Source organism: Rhineura floridana, chromosome 12 (assembly GCF_030035675.1).
Source record: "Rhineura floridana isolate rRhiFlo1 chromosome 12, rRhiFlo1.hap2, whole genome shotgun sequence".
NCBI lineage: Eukaryota > Metazoa > Chordata > Lepidosauria > Squamata > Rhineuridae > Rhineura > Rhineura floridana.
The window spans coordinates 2,143,471-2,157,437 of record NC_084491.1 but is presented as its reverse complement, the minus strand read 5'-3'; the positions used below and the strand labels follow the sequence as shown (position 1 = coordinate 2,157,437).

Below are 13,967 nucleotides of genomic sequence, written 5' to 3'. Positions count from 1 at the left end.
GCATTTAAGGCTGAAAATGTAAATTTTTAAAAAAAAGATTTCTCACATCTTTCCCCAGTTTTTGGTGGTAATTCCTAGGCACAAAAACAAAACAACTGGACAATCCAAATATTAATATGCAAATATTTGCATAATATGCAAATTAGCCCACCCAGATTTGTGGAACTTGAATATGGCAACCCTATCCAAATACCATTTGCTGGAAACTGCAGGAGGGGAGAATGCTCTTTTCACTTGGGTCCTGCTTGCAGGCTTCCCATGGGCAACTGATTGGCCACTGTGAGAACAGGATGCTGGATTAGATGAGCCACTGGCCTGATCCATTACACTTGTTTTATGTAAAGAGAGCTAGTAGTATGCTATAGTGTTTATGGTGTTGGATTAGGACTGGAGAACCATGTGCTCAGATCCACACTCAGCCTTAAAACTCACTGGGCCACTCACTCAGCATAGCCTTCCTTATATGGTTGTTGTGAGGATAAATGGAGGGGGAGGAACTATGTATGCTACTTAGAGTAAAGGTGGGATATATATGTCGTAGATGTATAAAGAAAAAAGAATGGAAAACAAAATCTGTTCAGTTACAATAGATCTGCCTTGTCATTAGTAGCTTGCCCATTCTCTGGTCAAGTTCTCAAGGTGCTCTTTAAGTACATTGTGATGAGCTGACTTGTGAACGCTTTTTTATGGGCTGATGTATCACTTGCAGGGCTGTACTAAATCATGTGGAAATCATGTTTATATAGTTTCAAATCTGTGGTGGGTGGATATTTTTGTGTGTGTGTCGGGGCAGAAAGAGCAAGCTCTGAAATGCCAATGCTTTGCATGTGCATATCTTTTCTAACAGCAGAAAGAAAATCTTTTACTGTGATGCCATTCTTCTGAAAACAGCAATTAAATCTGCATGGCTTGTAATTTGCATTAATTATGGTGTAAGTCCTGTATAATTGCACACTCGGAATATGGAATCCACAGTGAATTAAATTCTTGAGACATTGATATGGGGAGACATAATTTTCTTGGTGTATTTTACCCATTAAAATGAATTTTGGACATTTTATTTCTTTATTTATTGTATTTATATACCTCCCCATAGCCGAAGCTCTCTGGGTGGTTTAAAATAATTGTACTGTATACAAATACTAAAACAGGATTACAATGCAACTACAGTTCTTCCTTTTCTTTAATACTGTGACTATAATTCTCAAGTGTCTTGAAAACATTAATATGTTTTTGTTGTGTGTTCTTTCTCCTTAAATTCTGGGTTTCATGTAGCTAGCTGCATTCTAAGTGAGTTTATCCTTTATTTATTACTTAAATCTTTAAGTAAAAGAACACCTATTTTTTTTATATATATTTCCAGAAACTATATAATTGGAAGTTTTGTCCTATACGTTTTGTGGAGCTCAAAATCCAAAATCCAGTGAAGAAATAAAGCCCAATTGCTTTCCCCTCAGTATTGTTCACACTCTAAAGAAGTGAAATAATTGGATTGTGAAATAATTGGATTGTGTTTTATATGTGTTGCAAAACTTGTAAGAAGAGAGATGTTTGCATCATCACAGGTCCTTTGTGGGGCCAAATTTGGGTCTATTTGGGTCTCCACAGTGAGTTACATGCACCAATATTTCCAAAGTTTATCCGGTACTAGAAATATGATGTGCAAATCTTTTTGGTTTCTCAAAATATATAATCTTTATTTTTGAAATTTTAAATACAGGTGATCATATTTTCTTTTACATAAAAATGAAACCAAAATCAATGGCATAACAGTCCTTGCTGTGGTTGATGGAAGTGTGAATATTCTCTTCACTTCTGGTGCTTTTCTCTGCTGCTTTGTGGGCAGGGCACAGGGAAGCTAGGTGGCAGTGTTGGCTTGTGTTTTTCCCCATCACAATTGCAAGTAAAGGCTGTGGGTGTTTGAAAAATGTTGCATTCTGGGCTGTCTCATCCTATTACCATAACAACGTGAATTCTGTGTTATCTGCAAACCATTTTAACACTTCTGAACAACTGTTACATCCACTGTGTACCAGAAATGATTATTTATGAAATAATAACTGAATTATACTGTATAGGTAAAGAGATTACACTGTCAGCTTTTCATTTTTAAAAAACAAATTAAAGACCCTGACTTGCGTTGCTGATAATTTTCTCCTACAGAAAGTGGAGGTAGGAACTAGAGGATCAGCTATCCTTGACTTGATTCTAACCAATAGAGATGACTAGGTGGATGAAGTGGCAGTTTACAGGAACTCTGGGGGAAAGTGACCAGGGCTGGTTCTAAAGGGCAGCCAGGTTGGGCACTGGCCCGAGGGCCCCGGAGCTACAGGAGCCCCTGAGGGGCCCTCTGCTCCCCTTCCACGATCCGCACCCCCCACGCCCCCCACTTACCTGTCAGCCGGCTTTTTAGCATTGCCCTTAATGAAGATGGCCGCAGCTTTCCTAAGGTACTGAAGCTGCTGCCGCCATCTTAGTTGATGGCAGAGATGTGCGCGCGTAGCATGCACATGTGCCATCAACAAAGATGGTGGTGGAGCCTTCATTCCCCTTAGGGAAACCGCGACTGCCATCTTCATTAAAAGCAATGGTAAAGACTAGACAGGTGGGGCCATGGGGGGGGCTCTGCACGTGCACATATGCACGTGCGCGCACACCCACCCACCCACCGGGGGGCCAGGGCAAGCTGATGCCCATGGGCCCCCGCATGCCTGGAGCCGGCCCTGAAAGTGACCATGCTATACTAGAGTTCTTGATTTTAAAGGAAGCAAAAGCTGAGAATAGCCATACGTATACCCTGGACTTCAGGAAAGCCAACTTTAATAGAACCATGATAAGTAAGGTCCGATGGCAAGCAACTCTAATGAGAAAAGGAGTCCAAGTTGGGTGAGAGTTTCTAAAAAAGGAAATTCTAAAGGCACAATTGCAAACAATTCCAACAAGGAAAAAAAGGTAGAAGACAGTAGAAGAAGCCAATGTGGCTTCACAAAAAGCTTAAGAAATGACCTACAAACAAAAAAGGACACATACAGGAAGTGGAAGGAAGGCCAGGACACAAGGGAAGAGTACAGACAGGTAGCATGGAATTGCAAGGATGGCACCTGGAAGGCTAAAGCTGAGAATGAGCTGAGGTTAGCAAGGGATGCCAAAAGCAACAAAAAAGCTTTCTTCAGGTACATCTGTAGTAAAAGACAGAGAAAATAAATGGTGGGTTCTGCTACTCATGAGGATGGCAAAATGGTAACAGATGACACAGAAAAGACAGAAGTGCTAAGTTCCTACTTTGGTTTTTAGTTTTCTCCCAAAAGAGGGCCTATGACCCTTCTGGCAAACATGAAGTATTAGTTGAAGGGGCAGGATTGCACCTTGAGACTTTGAATGAGTTCAAACCTCCAGGGCCCATGAACTGTATCTGAAAGTAGAATCATGGAATAGAATTGTAGAGTTGGAAGGAGCCTATGAGGCCACCAACTCCAGCCTCCTGCCCAATGCACGAATCCTAATTAAAGTATCCCTGACGGGGCTGTCCAGCTGCCTCTTGAATGCCTCCAGTGTTGGAGAGCCCACCACCTCCCTAGGTCATTGGTTCCTTTGTTATACTGCTCTAACAGTTAGGAAGTTTTTCTTGATGTTCAGTCAAAATCAGGCTTCCTGCAACTTGAGCCCATTATTTATTTATTATTTGATTTATATCCCACCCTTCCTCCCAGCAGGAGCCCAGGGCAGCAAACAAAAGCACTAAAATCTTTAAAACATCATAAAAACAAACTTTAAAACACGTTAAAACAAAACATCTTTAAAAATGTTTCTTAAAAAAAGCTTTCAAAACATCATCTAAGATTAAAACATTTTTTAAAAGGTTTACTTTAAGAACATATTAAAAAGCAGTTCCAATACAAACGCAGGCACATTATTCTGTGTCCTGCACTCTGGGACAATTGAGAAGAGATCCTGGCCCTCCTTTGTGTTGCACCCTTTCAAGTTCTTAAACAGTACTATCATATCTCTCCTCAGTCTTCTCTTCTCAAGGCTAAACTGCCCAGTTCTTTCAGTCTCTCCTGAGTTTCCAGTCCCCTGATCATCCTTGTTGCCCTCCTCTGAACCCATTCCAGTTTGTAATGAAGGAATTGTAATAAAGTAATGAAGGAATTGGCTGAAGAACTCTCAGAACGGACGAATTGGTCATGGGAATTAAGTGACCACGTAATGCTGGAATTTGTGATACTGGGGAAAGCCAGAGAAGAATATTATCAAACATGGACCTTGGATTTCAGGAAAGCCGATTTTAGCAAGCTCAGGGAAATGATGGGTAGGATCCCGTGGCTAGATAGACTAAAGAAAAAATGAGCCCAAGAAGCATGGGAGTTCATGAACAACATATTACAAAAAGCGCAATCGCAAACAATTCCAAAGAAAAAGAAAATCGGAAAAAGCCAGTGTGGCTACACGGAAGACTGGTGGAGGAGGTAAAAGTAAAAAAGAGCATGTATAAAGAATGGAAGGACGCATCACCAAGGAAGAGTACCGACGAGCGGCTCAGGCTTGCAGGAATAGTGTAAGGAAAGCTAAAACCCAGAATGAGCTGAGGCTGGCGAGAGAAGCGAGGAACAACAAAAAGGGGTTTTTCAGATATGTTCGAAGCAAGAGAAAGACCAAGGAAACGGTGGGACTGCTGCTCAAGGAGGATGGCAAAATGTTGACAGATAACAAGGAAAAGGCAGAACTGCTCAACGCCTGTTTTGCCTCCATTTTCTCCCAAAAAGGGAACAGTGTGCAACCTTGCATCGGTAGCAATCTCAGTAAGGGGTCGGGATTGCAGTTCGAGATTGATAAGGAGATAGTCAGGAAATACCTAGTTAACCTAAATGAGTTCAAATCTCCAGGGCCTGATGAACTGCATCCCAGAGTATTGAAGGAACTTGCTGATGTACTCTCGGAACCTCTTGCCATCATCTTTGAGAAATCCTGGAGAACGGGAGAGGTGCCGGAGGATTGGAGATGGGCAAACGTCATCCCGCTCTTTAAAAAGGGTAAAAAAGAAGATCCGGGGAATTACAGGCCGGTCAGTCTGACTTCAATACCGGGAAAGATATTAGAACGGATAATAAAAGAGTCCATTGGCAACTATCTAGATGACAATGCTGTGATTAGTAGGAGCCAGCATGGGTTTGTCAAGAAAAAATCCTGTCAAACTAATCTCATCTCTTTTTTTGATCGGGTCACTAGCCTAGTAGATGGTGGAAATGCTGTAGATGTCATCTATCTAGATTTCAGCAAAGCGTTTGACAAAGCCCCCCACGACCTTTTGATTAGCAAACTGGTCAAATGCGGACTAGATGGAAATACTGTCAGGTGGATTCACAACTGGTTGGAAAACCGTACTCAAAGAGTGGTCATCGGTGGCTCTGCTTTGGACTGGAAGGAGGTTTCGAGTGGAGTGCCACAGGGTTCTGTCCTGGGGCCGATACTCTTCAACATTTTTATCAATGACTTAGATGACGGGGTGGAGGGAAGCCTTATGAAGTTTGCGGATGATACGAACTGGGAGGGATAGCTAACACAATGGAAGACGGATAAAATCCAAAGGGACCTGGATAGACTAGAAAATTGGGCTGAAATTAATAAAATGAAATTCAATAAAGACAAATGCAAGATTCTGCATTTAGGCCACAAAAACAAAATGCACAGGTACAGGATGGGAAATACCCAGCTTAGCAGTAGTGCATGTGAGAAGGACCTTGGAATTGTAGGGGATCGCAAGTTGAACATGACCCAGCAGTGTGATGCTGCGGCAAAAAAGGCAAACGCGGTTTTGGGCTGCATAAACAGAGCTATAGTTTCCAGGTCGAGGGAAGTAATAGTCCCACTATATTCTGCATTAGTCAGGCCTCATCTGGAATACTGCGTTCAGTTCTGGGCACCTCATTTTAAGAAAGATATAGACAGGTTAGAGCGGGTTCAGAAGAGGGTGACGAGGATGATAGCCGGTATGGAGAACAAGTCTTATGAGGAAAGGTTGAAGGAACTTGGCATGTTCAGTCTGGTGAACAGAGGGGTGACATGATTGCACTCTTTAAGTACCTGAAGGGCTGTCACATAGAGGAAGGAACAGATTTGTTCTCTGCTGCCCCAGAGGGTAGGACTAGGTCTAATGGTTTTAAGTTGCAGGAGCGTAGATTCAGATTGGACTTTAGAAGGAACTTCTTGACAGTAAGGGCAGTTCGGCAATGGAACCGACTGCCTAGGGAGGTGGTGGGATCCCCTTCGGTGGATGTCTTTAAGCAGAGGCTGGACAGCTATCTGCGGGAGATGCTCTAGCTGTGGATTTCCTGCTGTGAGCAGGGGGTTGGACTCGATGGCCTACAAGGCCCCTTCCAACTCTATGATTCTATGAATCACTGTCTATTTTTGCGAAATCCTGCCAGGCTAATCTTATCTCATTTTTTGATTGGGTAACCTCCCTGGTAGATTGTAGGAATGTTGTAGACATAATATATCTTGCTTTCAGCAAAGCGTTTGACAAAGTGCCCCATGATATTCTGATTAGCAAGCTAGCTGTATGGATGATCATTATAAAGAATAATTTGAAAATGAAAAAGACCATATGTGACCAGGAGAAACTAAATAAACATTTCTGCATGTGAAATTGTGCAATTTTTTGTGAAGTTGCTATAGTTGACAGTGCCTTGTACAAAAAGAAAGCAGTGGGCCAGACTCAACTCTGTGGCATGCTGTAGGGGACTTTCCCCTAGTGGTGTGGAAGTATAATTTGGGGTGACCCAATGTTTATTTTGGGGTGCACAGCTACAGTTCCCTTATTCATAATTGTGGACTGTGGTCATTGCACATTGATGTGCTTTGCACAAAAACAGCACCTTTTACCCAAGGGAACAATGATGCATCTTGAAGGGGAGGATTTCCCAGTGATGGAGATGTGTGATACAAGGTATCATAACTCATATTTTGTGGTGTAGGGTCCAATAAACTATTCACACAGCAATTGTTAAAAAATGAACTGGGAAATGGACACCAAAAACAGGATCGTAAAAACACCTAACGCAGTAGTAACTTCAAGGTCACTACCAGTTTCCAACTCCTGAGGTATAGATCTTGCAAAAATTGACATTGAACCTTATTCAGCACACTTGGTATCAATTTACCATTTTTGGTGGTACCGTAGGTCATGTGCTACTTGGAGCAGACCATTTAGGACAGCTTGTAACTAGAGCAAACTTTTGTCAGTCTGGCAGGAAGTGGGTTCCCAGCTGATGGAAGATAAAGCATAGGTGGCCTGCTTATGCTTTTGTTGTGCCTAGATTGCATCACTTGGTTTTTGACAATATCATGATAGATTGTTAGAACAATGAGCAATGGTGGGCTGGCTGACTTGATGCTGCCTTATGGAACTTGATGACTGGTTTTGTTTACCTCAAGACCTATAGTTTCAACAATAAGCTTAATGGATTGTGCTACATGTCTGTAATTGATAACAGAAGGGGGTGGACCAGAATGAATTGTCAATCTGACTATAGTTCTTCAAAACTGGGATCTAAAGTTTGAAGGGTTTGGTTTTGTTCTTCTAGGGGTTTCTACTGTGCATTTCAGAATATGTAGAACAATTTATGATGATGTAAAGAACCAGCACTTCTCTTTTTTTAGTTTTGTTTATAGGGATCAAGTATATTATTGCTACTGTAATGTTTACTTAAGGTTTCTTTAGTAAATGTTATGTCAGAGGCATGTAGTAACACCTTGTGACCATGTGGTGTGTCTTGGTCTTTTTAGCTGCTTGTAATGTAAAAACACTTATTCTGATTGGATAAAGTACAGCTCTATAATATCTGGAATATAAAATCCTTCTGCATCATGTGTGTGTTGCTATCTCTATAGCTGGCAATAGCTGGTAGGAAGCATATGAAACAGATTTGGATATCTGCACTGGTGTCTTGAGGTAAGATAGTAAACTGACTAAAAGATATAACTAATGTAAGAGAGAAGCTCAGCCTGGTGAGATAAAGACTAATTTATATACAGGTTATATACTTGGCTGAGGTTTTGATTTTGCAAAGATCACCGTTCAGTAATTTGGATTTTCATAACTTGAAGATTGTCCTCTTCAAGTTATGAAAATTCAGATGTTTGAGAAGTAGAAATGTCAGTATATTTCTGTGTCCCGAGATAGATAAATCTACCCTAATATTAAAACTGTCTTGTGTGTAACGTTAATAACGTTGGGGTTATGGCTAGGCACTCAGTAGGTGGCCTTAGGCAAGCCACACTCCCTCCCAGCTTTAGCTTTCCCATCTGCTGCATGGGACAATAATACTGATAAAAGTTTACAAGATAATGTATGTGAAATGCTTTGAACACTCTAAACGAAGCAGAGTGCCGCTGTCTGATGAGGAAAATGTGGAGGAGGATGCCATGTAGGGGGTTAGGAGGAAACTTTGTTTTGGAGATTTGATCGGGGACAGTGGTAGGAGAAATAGGAAAACTGTTTTTTTTAGATGGCCTTCCTGTCCCTCAGACCTCTGCCTATATAGAGAAAAGAATGTCAATTTTAATTTTCTTGAGCTGTTACCAGTCATAAAATTAAGTCTATATTATGTATCTGAATTGCTTGGCATGAAAGGTGATGTCTGTGCTTAGGAAAACACCTGCTTAAAAAACAACATTATTAGTTAACCTTTTGTGATCCAAACAAAAAAGTGGCAATTACGATGGACACCAAGCAAGAACAACTGATTTAACATTTCAGAACATCATGTAACTACTAGAGCAGAAATTTAAATATAAGAGGTGCAAGTTGATTCTGAACAGACAACTTTTTGCTGTCTCCAACTGAAGGTAGGAGATACCTCCAGCACAGCTGTTTTCAAAAAGCATGATCTGAGTACTTTTAAACTCAACACTGTGAATTAATTCTGTACGTTCTCTCTCTCTCTCTCTCTCTCTCTCTCTCTCTCTCTCTCTCTCTCTCTCTCTCTCTCTCTCTCTGTGTGTGTGTGTGTGTGTGTGTTTGTGTGTTGGGGTGGGCAAAGTGCTGCATTAGTAACAGACGCAATCATACAAAAAGCAAAAAATGGAAGTTGATAGGAACAAAACATAGGCAGGACACAGGATAGTCTTGTCCACGCCATATCTAGGAGGCATTTGACCATCATTGTTCCTTCTACTTTACAGCACAAACCTACAAACCTAACATTTGGGGGTGACCTTTATATGATCTTATGTCGACTTCAAGGTCATCAGAACAGGCCCATCTTTTTATTTGTTTGTCTGTTTATTGAATTTATATGCTGCCTTTCTTCCCGAAGGAACCCAGGGCAGTAAACAAACAAAACAATGTAACAAGAAAAAGAAAAGCATACTAAAATTAGTTAAAAACATTCCAAACCCCAATTACAATTTACAATATTCCAAAACACAGTTGAAAACATTCATTCATCAGTGATCTTCAGGTTGCCCCTTCAACCATCAAATGCCTGGGTAAACTGGATTTTTTTCCAAATTTCTCCTGAAAGTCAATAGTGATGGAGACAGACACAGACAGGGAGCCATCACTGAAGAGGCTCTGTCACAGGTCAGTGCCAACCAGGCAGCACCCTGTGGCAGCACCATCAACAAGGCCTTGCCTGCTGATCATAGGGTCCGAGGTGGTTGATACTGGGGAAAGCACTCTTTTAAATACTTCGTCCCTAGCCATTTAGGGATTTATAAGCTAGTACTAACACTGTGAATTGGGCCCATTAGGTCACTGGCAGACATTGTAGCGCTTTCAGGACCGGTGACACATGGTCCCATCAGGCTGCCCAACTTACCAGTCTAGTAGCTGCATTCTACACGGATGCACAAGTCCTGCTCCCATCTGCAATATCGTTGATGGGAAAACACCAGAAGGCTGTTTTTGGTTGTGGCACACACTTTGTGGAACTTCCTATTCAGGAGAGCCACATTGCCCCCTTTATGGTGGCATCCAACCACCAACTGAAAAAAAAAATTTAGGCCAAGGGTGGGTAGCCTTTGGCTATCCAGATGTTGCTGGACTCCAGCTCCCATCATCCCTGACTACTGACCGTGCTGACTGGAGCTGATGGGAGCTGGAGTCCAAAAACACGGGGGGGGGGGGCACAGTTTAGCCACTCCTGGTTAGGCAGCCTATTAGTTGGACAATCTTTTTCCTTCTTCTTATTTCTCTCTCTTTTAAAAAATAAAACCACAGCAAATCAGATAATATGATCTTTGACTTTTATTCATTTATTATTTAATTTGTATCCTGCCCTTCCTCCCAGCAGGAGCCCAGGGTGGGAAACAAAGCACTAAAAACACTTCAAAACGTCATAAAAACAGATATCTTAAAATACATTAAAACAGAACAGCGTTAAAAACATTTAACATTTTTGTTGCATTTTTTGTTATTTTGGGGAGCTGCCAGATTTTTGAACTGGAGAGGGAGACTATAAATACTCGACATAAACTGATGGATAGCAACCGACAGGCAGTTCTTAACACGTAGGATCTACCTGTATTTAGCCGCTAGCCCAGCTGTTCTCATCCAGATGTTTTGGCCTACAGCTGCCATCAGCTCTGGAAGTCACCATTTCAGGAGTGTTGCACTAACCACTTCCTACACCTTTGTTGACATATATCTATTCTGGCCCGCTTGCTTTGGCTGGCTGTATGTTTCCAAGCCCAATTGAAGGTGCTGGTTTTAAGCTATAAAGCCTTACACAGCTTGGGACCACAATACCTGATGGAATGCCTCTCCTGACACGAACCCACCCGTACACTATGCTCAACATCAGAGGTCCTCCTCCGGGTGCCTACTCCAAGGAAAGCTCAGAGGATGGCAACAAGGGAGAGGGCCTTCTCAGTGGTGGCCCCCAGATTATGGAATGATCTACTTGACGAGGTGTGCCTGGCACCAACACTTTTATCTTTTCTGCTTATCTCTTCTCCCAGGCATTTTAACAGCATTTTAACAGCATTTGAATAGCATGTGTTTTAACTTACCTGTCGGTTTTTATGGGTTTTAATTTGGTATGGTACACTGCCCAGAGAGCTTCGACTATGAGGCGGTATATAAATGCAATAAATAAATAAATCTAAAAGATCATGGTATAGATGTAGTGTGCTGGGCAACGTTACACAACACAACCTTGAAATAATGGAAATGTTTTTTGTTTTTTTTAAACTAACCTAAAAATGATTTGGTATTGACCAGGAATGTATGTTATTATTTATTATTGCTGCTGCTACTGCTATTAAAACAACCTAAAATCACGTCAGAAAAAAATAGGGTGGGTCCATAAAATGTACATCTCGAGTGTCAAAAGCCAGGGTAAAGAGCTGTACCTTCAGCATTCACTGAAAACTGTATAGTGAAGTTACCACGCGCACCTCAGTCAGAAGGGAGTTCCACAAATTAGCTGCCACAGAGAATGCCCTCTCCTGGACCATCCCCCAAGCTTCTGAGGGTGGTAGAGAAGGAGGCGGTCTTTCAGATATTTGGGACTTGTCATTTAGGGCTTTAAATTCGAATGCACCTTGACTTGGGCCCAGAAATGAATTGGCAGTCAACGCAACTGTTTTAAAACAGGAGTTATATGAGTTCTAATGCCAGTAATCTGGCTGCTGCATTTTGGACCAGTTGAAGTTTCTGACTCATCTTCAAGGGCAGCCCCACATAGAGGGCATTGCAATAAACAAAATCTGGAAGTTACCAGAGCTTGGCGTACTATGGCCAAGTCATCTCTGTCCAAAGGTGGCTCAAGTTGGTAAACCAGCCGGAGCTGGAAAAAGGACTGCTAGCCACTGAGGCCACCTGAACCTCCAGTGACAATGTTGGATGCAGAAGTACTCCCAAGATGCAAATCTGCTCCTTCAAGGGGAGAGCAACACCATCCAAAACTGTCTCCACACCTCCTGGAAATGAGAACTCAGGACACATAACCCATATGTCTTTTTGGGTTTCAGACTCAGTTTATTGGCCCACATCCAGCCCATCACTGCCTCCAAGTACTGGCTCATTATGCCAACCACGTCTCCTGATTCAGATGGAATAGAGAGGCAGAGCTGGGTGTCATCTGTATATTGATGGCGCCTCACTCCAAATCTCCTGATGACAGTTAAATAGCATGCAGAACACCATAGGTGTTCCATGGAACACCATGGTGCTGAGCAATAGCTCACCATAACTACGTTTTGGAAGCAGCTCTGGAGGTATGAGCAGAACCACTGAAGCACGCTCCCCTCAACTCCCATCTCCCTGAGACACTCTAGAACGATACAGTGGTCAACTGTATCAAAGGTCACTGAGAGATCAATGAAAAGAAGCAGGGTCACAATCCTCCATCTCTCTCCTGGCAGATGTCATCAGCCAGGATGACCAAGGAGGTTTCCGTGTCATGGCCAGGCCTGAAGCCAGACTGGAATGGATCCAAGTAATCAGTTTTCTCCAAGCATGCTTGAAGCTGGACTGTCACCACCTTCTTAAATACCTTGCCCCAAAAGAGGATATTTGCCACTGGGCGATAGCTGCTTAACATTTCTGGGTCCGGGGAAGTCTTCTTAAGGAGGGGATGCACCACCACCTCCTTTAAGGCAGATAGTACCTCCCCATCCTCCAGTGAAACATTAATCAGTCCCTGGACCCACCCAGTCAATCTCCTATGGCTAACTCTATGAAGCCAAGATGGGCAAGGGTCAGGTGGTTAGCTGCACTTCATCAAGCAGCTTGTCCACATCTTGAGTACTGTGTCCAGTTCTGGACACCACACTTTCAGAAGGATGCAGACAAACTGGAACAGGTTCAGAGGAGGGCAACAAGTATGATCAGGGGACTGGAAACAAAGCCCTATGAAAGAACTAGGCATGTTTAGCCTTGAGAAGAGAAGACTGAAGCAAGATATTAGTTATTGTAAACTGCCCAGAGAGCTTCGGCTATGGGGCGGTATACAAGTTTAATAAATAAGTAAATATATCACTGTTCAAGTACTTGAAAGGCTGCCACACAGAGGGAGGGCCAGGATCTCCTGATGTTCAGTCAAAATCAGGCTTCCTGCAACTTGAGGCCATTATTCCATGTCCTGCATTCTGGGATGATCAAGAAGAGATCCTGGCCCTCCTCTGTGTGGCAGCCTTTCAAGTACTTGAAGAGTGCTATCATATCTCCCCTCAGCCTTCTCTTCTCCAGGCTAAACATGCCAAGTTCTTTCTCCTCGTAGGGCTTTGTTTCCAGTCCTTGAGGTCTTCAAGAGGCAACTGGACAGCTACCTGACAGGTAAGCTTTAATTTGGATTCTTGCATTGAGCAGGGGGTGGAACTCAATGTTCTTATTGGCCCCTCCAACTTTATGATTCTATGACATCCTCAGGCTGTAATAATCAAAACTGATCCTGTATAGATGGAACAGACAGTGCTCTGGATGCTTCCATTGGACTTGCTCTAACCATGGCATCTAGCTGTCCAAATCTGAGCCAATTTGTCCCTGAAGTGCCTTGCAAAGTTGTTACAGCAGGTCTCCGAGGGTGTTAGAGCAACACTCTCTTGGCCACATGATAAAAGCTCATTCACTATTCGGAAAAGCTCCTGCAAGTGGGTACTTATGGATGCAGTGGTGGCAGAAAATAAGCTTTCTTCATTGCCACCACTACCACGTGGTAGGCATGATTGTACAATCGTACTTGTGTTTGGTCAGGTTCGGACCAAGGTTTACACCACCTGCACTTTAGCCACCACCCCTCCTGTTTCATCGTACACAGGTCACTGGTATACCAAGGTAACCTAAGTGCTCCACAGCAACAGTGGGGGCACTCAGGAGTGATCATGTCAATTGCTCTATGCATCTTACAGTTCCACAGAGAGACAAGAGCCTCAACAGGAGCACCAGCCACGACTTCCCAGGAGGATCCCTCCGCCTGTGCTGCCTCTGAGACGGGCTCCCGTCTTGGATGAAACTTATCCAG

General features: G+C 42.7%; 1 protein-coding gene across 10 annotated transcripts in view; it reads left to right on the top strand.

Moving 5' to 3' along the window:
• The window catches only part of SLC23A2 (solute carrier family 23 member 2), a 138,317-nt gene that overhangs the window by 32,947 nt on the left and 91,403 nt on the right, over positions 1 to 13,967 (top strand). The window contains exon 1 of one of the 10 annotated variants that reach the window (XM_061592426.1): positions 7,931 to 7,951. The exons of the other annotated variants lie outside the window; for them this stretch is intronic. The gene's annotated coding sequence lies outside the window, so the exon portion shown is untranslated. Of the gene's footprint in view, positions 1 to 7,930; positions 7,952 to 13,967 lie in introns of those variants that run through there. 10 annotated transcript variants of the gene reach the window in all.